This window comes from Orbicella faveolata, unplaced genomic scaffold (genome assembly GCF_042242905.1).
Source record: "Orbicella faveolata isolate gen_17 unplaced genomic scaffold, um_ofav_v1 contig_46, whole genome shotgun sequence".
Lineage (NCBI taxonomy): Eukaryota > Metazoa > Cnidaria > Anthozoa > Scleractinia > Merulinidae > Orbicella > Orbicella faveolata.
In genome coordinates, this window is record NW_028301576.1 from 1,117,328 (window position 1) to 1,124,251 (window position 6,924).

Genomic DNA, 6,924 nt, shown 5'->3' on the forward strand with positions numbered 1-6,924 from the left:
AGAGATGTAAAGAGTGATGAAAATGGAGAGAGCTGAAACATTTCTCTGTATTTGATCAAGATTTTAGGATTTTTGTGACTTTTGTCTAACTAAATCTTCTTCAAATAACGTTTTCTAATAAGTATTTACATTTTAAAAGTAGTGTTTGAACAGCAAGATCGAGCGTGGCTTATTAAAATTGCTGATTGAAACTTGAACCTGTTTACACGCGCTCATCAATCCATTAAACAATTTTGAGGTTTTAGTCGCATTCCTGTTATTTAAAGTCGCACAACGGTCCCTGAGTCGCACGATTGTAATTTTTTTTTTTACTTTTTTAAAACATTTTGATCATGGGAAAGGGGAAAAAATCGCACAACCTAAATCTTCGGAGCACAAATGCAGTTCTTTTGTTAGAAGTCTCTTCTTTGGGGTTATTGATCAGAAGCGAACAAAAAAAAAACTAATCAGTAAACAATTGAACGAACTCGCGACTTGCAATGTCCCTATTGCATTCCACAGAAACGCAAGTAAATATACAGAATGACAGAAATTAAGTCAGACACCTCTAGGATTGTGCAAGAGCACTTATTTCCCCTTTTGGTGCTTTTCTTTTGTTTGAAGGAGGCTTCGAAGGTTTATTTTATATGTTGCAACAAATGCAAACTCTGAAAGGCCGATGTGGAATGGTATTGATGTTAAGCCAGCTGAGTTTTTTCGCTTTCTCTTTTCGCCATTAGTAGAAAATGGGTTCCCAGCTTGTAAAGAGCAAAGCCCGTCACATCTAACAATTGGGTTCAACTATATTGTTCTTTAAAGTTTTGAAATGTCTTAGACTTACCACGTTGCACATAGTCACATATAATGGTACAGAGAAAGGCTATGGTAAGGGAAACTTGCATGAGATTTTGCGATTTTGAGGGCAAATAATTCAATTGTTTCCATCAAGTAGCATTTTTATTTTATTTTTCTTCATATAAATGCAGCATTTAAACAGCAAGATTGCGCGCGATAGAAGTGCTGATTGAAACTTGCAGCTGTTTACACGCGCTCATCACTTTATTAAGCAACAGTCGTACACCTGTTATTTTATGTCGCAAAACGATGACTAAGTCGCACGGTCATTTTTTGACGTTTCCAAACACATTTTGATCTTGAAAGATAGGACAAATTGCTTAACCCAAATCGTTTAAGCACAGGCTCCCTTCTTTTGTTAGAAGTCTTTCCTGTGGGGTTATTGATGAGAAACGAAAAAAACAAAAACAAAAACAAAACAAAACAAAGAAAAGAAAACAAAAAACAAAAAGCAGTTGCTGCAATATCTTTACAACATCCCCCCGAAGCATAACTTAAAGATAGAGAATGACAGAAAGATAGGTCAGACACCTCTAGGATTATGTAATGAGCACTTTTTTCTCTATTTTTTTTTTCCAAATTAGGTTTTGTCCCAAGTGCATCACACGTGCAGCATTTTCGGACACTTCTTATCTCATTTTGGACAAATTGCCGACATAAATTTCGGACACTGCTGAAACACAGCTGAAGTAAATTTACGCGTGAAAACACGAATTAGACTAAAACAGCAGCTGTGAAAATGATAGTTTCACTTAACACTAAAGGTTTTGGAGATACACCGACGAGAAAAAAAAATCCTATCATGCCGTTACGTATCTCAGGCGATGTCTCCAACTAGAGTTCCTTCCAAAAACGAAAGCTAATTAAAAATTAAATACTGTACTATGACTATAACGGACGCTTAGTTAAGTTGTCTCGATACAGTTTTTTCTGGACCATACTAAGCATTTTCAATCAGCTTTTTAACATTCTTCCCTGAATCGGATCGATACCAAAATTACACCAGTGATTGGAAATGGATTGAAGTTTGGTATACTGCATTTCTTAAGGCAATCGATATTTCCATGGAAACGATAAACCGTAAAATTGTATGTCTGATCTCACGTAAATCGCAAAAACAATTTAAATTATACTTTTTGCATCATCATAATAAATAAACCTTTAGTTGAACACTATTATGGTGCCATTGCTTCAAGTAACACCGCGCGATCTCGATACCACAATTTTGAAATTTAGCCCTTAGCCTGATGAACTCGATACGCTTTTGTTTCATTCTCTATCCGAACAACCAGGAATCAGGAATGCAACGCAAAACAACAGGTTCCTGCGCTTTTTACTTAATTTGTAGTAAGTTCCAGCGCGATAATTTGTGCGAATAGCGTAGATTTACCAAAAAAATTAGACCTAAGCTATTTGAAAATTTCAAAATTATATTTCAAAATTTACTTTTGTTGTTTGTTTGTTTGTTTTTATTTTCAAGGAAATTAAAAGCGATGAAAAAGCCCTTATGTAAAAATTACGCTTTTTTGTAACAAGGCACACTGCCGTGAACTAATTCTGAAAGGCTTGATTGAAAAAAAGAGATTTTTTAGCTCTGTTCATTCTCATTATTTTTCTTATATCTTTTAATTTCTTGACAGTGATCTAAGCTAAAAAAAGATATCTTGAATATTTGAAACAAGTACCGTGAAACCTCGTCATCTCAACTTTAGGACATTACGGGGGGCGCTTATTCGAGGGACGCGCTTAATCGAGGGGGGGCTTATTCAATTTTTCCCAAATCGTGTTCAGATGATCGTTTTTTGGTTATATATGTATGTGTCAGTCCCTCAGACGTTTTTCAGAAAGATCCTGTCTTTCTTAAAGAGCTACATAATATAATCCCTTTAGCCGGTCTAGGCCTGCTGCAAAAGGTTGGTTGGGATTTAGGCCTTAAATGAGAAGATCTTCACTACCATCCTTTGGGGCGGTCAATGTGCAGTGGAATGAGTCGAAAACGAACAAAACTATACATCCCTTGTTGTCTCAGTACTCTTCCATAAAACAGGGGAGGAGAGGGGAGGGGCGCTTATTCGAAGGGAGACACTTACTTAAAATTTTGGCCGATAGGAGGGGCGCTTATTCGAAGGGGCGCTTATTTGAGGGGAGGTGCTAATTCTAGGATTTACGGTATGGTGTGATCGATACTTATCTGATTACAGCAACTACATTTTGACGTGAAAGCGCGCAGTTGGGTAGCAGTCATGAGCGACGGTCAGGGCTATAGTGGCAAATCGAGGTGGGTGGAAAGGGAATCTAAAATCCTTATGTGCTCCTTGGCATGGAGAGATAAGTACATTCTGACGGAATACTTTCAGTTAATGTTGAAACTTTTTGGTTGAATTTTGAACTAAAAGGGTCAGTGAAGGAAAATATTTCACGGCAGCTCAATTACAGTGAATAATCATGCTTACTGAGGGAACTGTAGGTCATCGACACATCTCTTTGACAGTGGGTACGCGTGAGAAATACGACAATATCCGCGTATGTTACAAGTAAATACTCCCTGACTAACTAAACCAACACTCATTAGGCGTATAAACAATGTCCCATGCCACCATTTATCGAAGTGACGTTTTGATATTAGCACCAAGCTTAGCTTCTGTCACTATTCCCAATCTCAATAGTTTTCGCGGCATACTGTTAGTCTCTAGCGTGGTGCTAGTGATGATAAGGTGCTTTGCTTACTGTTTATAGTTGTTATTAAACTGAGACATACAAGAGATCACTACTAGTAAGTTATAACTAAAACCTAACTACTTTTCATCTTCCGTGTCACACGTTATTACTCGCAGTTAAATTGATGCGTGTCCGCGATCTTGACCAAACCCCCTTAGGATGACCGAAGCCCTTAAGCATGATCGAACTTCCTTAGCATAACGGACCCCTTTAGCATGTTCGAACCGTCTTAGAATGACCGAGCTCACGCCTTTGACGCTTGATGAACTTGAATTTTACCTCCCTTTTCCCTTTTCTTTTTCTCGATCTTGTTATTTACACTGTTTGTTTTATTTTTGCAATTTTAAATACACCTACAAAATATCAATCGATAGGGAAAGGAAGCCCAGGGAAGCTAATAACGCCTGGTAAAGGACTACCTGAAACATACCCAAGACAACAAGAAAAAAATGTTGTCATCGGAACACAGAATGATCATAGTTTAGGATAAGAAAGAGTTAAGCTAAGCTTAACGAGCAAATGCGCAAAAGCAAAGGAAGACAAAAAGCGAAAAAAGCATTCACAAGTACACTAAGAGAAGTACCGAGAAATATGACTTATTAATGATATGATCGAAGAAATAACTTCATTCCGATTGGCTAAGAGGAGTCCAATTTAACGTCAACTTTTAACTTTGCGGTATTGCAGTGCTAGATTATACAATAAATGAGTGATGGTGTGAAAGCAATCAATGTTTAACATTTCTTGTGAAAGGCAAGTGCAATTTTGAAAGAATTTTCCAAATATCACTCATAGTGGTCACTCGCTTTCATACCGGCTACCTATGCCAATATCATATTCCAAATTCGACCAAACAAAGCCAGCCGTTGTAATTTGTGATTGAAAATGCTGTTGTCGTAGTCAGGCATAATATCAAAACGATAAGAGATCAAACCTAAGAAGTTTCGATCACTTCAGTGACCTTCGTCAGTTACAAATGCGAATAAAAACTATAGTGAACGTACAATAAAGAAAAACTTAGTGATAAAACATTAAAAAAAAAAAAAAATTGCTAGCAAATGTAACGCTCAATACAAGTTCTAAAAATTCTTAAGATTACGATAAACACGTGGGAGTTCAACATGTTCGTCATCTTCTTTTTGAGGCAGGGTTACGCGTCTAGGAACAACCTTTTGTTCCATTGAGAACCGGCGTGAAGGATCGGTACATCGCTTGACGTCAAGGGAGACAGAGGAGAGAGAGAGAGAGAGAGGCTGGGAGCGAGGTTGGCAACGTTGTACAGATCAATACTGTGTCCTGTTTATTGAGCGTGCTGGGCCAATGGGGAATTTCTTTCTGTGATTTGCGTTTGGTTCTCTTTCTCTTTTCAAATGACAGGACTGTTATCGACTTCTATATTCTAAGGCCCCGACCACACTACGCCTCAGGAATCTGAAAACGAAGGTTTCACTCTGAAAATGCATCAAAAGTTTTCCGACCACACTACGCCGGAGGAATTTAATTAAAAACGCAACAATCACCAGTCATTTTGGATTTGTGTTTGAGGGAAACTCGGTCAGGGAATGACCATCGTGAGGTTTTCGAAAAGCTCCGTTTGCAAAGTGTTTTCCGTCCACACGGAAACGAAAAGCCGGCGTTTTCAAATGTTTCCTGTTTGAAGAGCGCTTTCGAAAAGCTCCGTTTTCGTGACGGATTAGTGTAGAGGACTAAAATAAAGTTGCGTTTTCAAATTCCTTCGGCTCAGAGTGGACCCCGCGGTGTAAAGCATCAGGAAATGTAAGGCATTTGCATTTTAATGTCGGAATCGTGCATCATCATCTCATAAATTACGCATTCGGAAGATTTGACCGCAAGTTATAAAATCGGGCAGACTAAATTCTGCCCGCTTTGAGTATTATAAATATACAATATGCTCACTTTATATCTAGTCAAAATAGACTGCGAGCGGTCTCTTTCTTTTCTTAGCATGCAACGCGATCGCTAATTCACGAGCGTGAAACAAAAGAAACGAAGTTCTGTCCATAATTATGACTTTTACAATCGCGGGGAAGATTTCAGAGACAAAAACGGGGACCAACCCGCTGGTAGACTATAGTCAACATGTCTTTGCCCATTATAACCTGCCGTCAGGAGTTCTTAATTGACGTCACACTTTGGACATACCTATTAGGTTTAGAGTTGTGATTAAACGAATCAAATCGATATATGAGTATTTCTCCGAGTCTGCGATGATGCACATTTAGTGTAAGAAAGAAGATACTTAGTCACCATTTCAGTTTTGCTTTGACTAAAGAAGGAGCGTAATAGTTCTTCGGCTATCATTTACATACGTAAATCAACTTTTGTTATTTTTTGAACAAAATGACTTGCCACGAAGACAGATGCGCGGCCTGTTTGCATATGACTCAATCTGCTTAGTACCTCGCTATGGAAAATATTGTTATAAGATTATTGCTCATGTAGAAACAGTGCAGAACTACGAAACACACGCAGGAAACCCCATAGGGTAAAATACTGAAAGGAACCGGCTACCGAGCTTGTTTTGTAGCCTGCACGCAGCAGGAGTACCCGTGGGATCCGCTCCGCAAAATATTCTACCATGCAAGCAGAGTCGCTTCAAAATAAGTCGGGAAAGAGGAAGGCGCCTGTCGTTTTCCATCAGAGCGACTGTGCAAGCTGGGTACTCTGATATTTCTTCTCATGCGGAAAATGTGACTTTTTCCTCGCGGTTGAAAGCTGAAACGTAGAAAAAAAAAAAAAAAAAAAAAAAAAAAATTAAAATAGATAACATGCTAGGTGTCTGCAACGGATATTATATCGGAAGGGTGCAAATAGCACATGGAGTTTTCATTTGTAAAATAGTTTGTTTAAACAGTATTTACAATGATGTACTTTAAATATACTTCAGTGTTCGCTTGGATAAATAAGTGTGGTAATCGCGTTGAATATTGCCTGTTTAGTCTGTTTACGTAGATCAAACAAAAAAAATCCCTTTATTAAAGTGTCAAAGTGTTTAGCACTACTGTACTAATTTTGGACACTGAAATAGGCAAACGAATATTGTAAATTCATCAGAAACTTGTTAAAAATCCCAACTGACAGGAGGCTGACCAGTTGGTTATTTACAAAGCGTGGAGGAATTGAATCTGGGACCACCAAACAAATCCATCTATAGTGGCAGGGAGGAGGATTTGAACCCGGGACCTCCGGATTACAAATCCAGCGCCCAGGCCACGCCGTCTCCACTGAACTAAACAAAAGTTTCTAGACAGTTTAATAGTCTTCTCACGCCCGTAGACAAAACCCCGTTGTCACACGTTCAAGCAGTAAAAGAATCAGCTACGCTCCAACGCAAACGACAGCAAAAGGTTT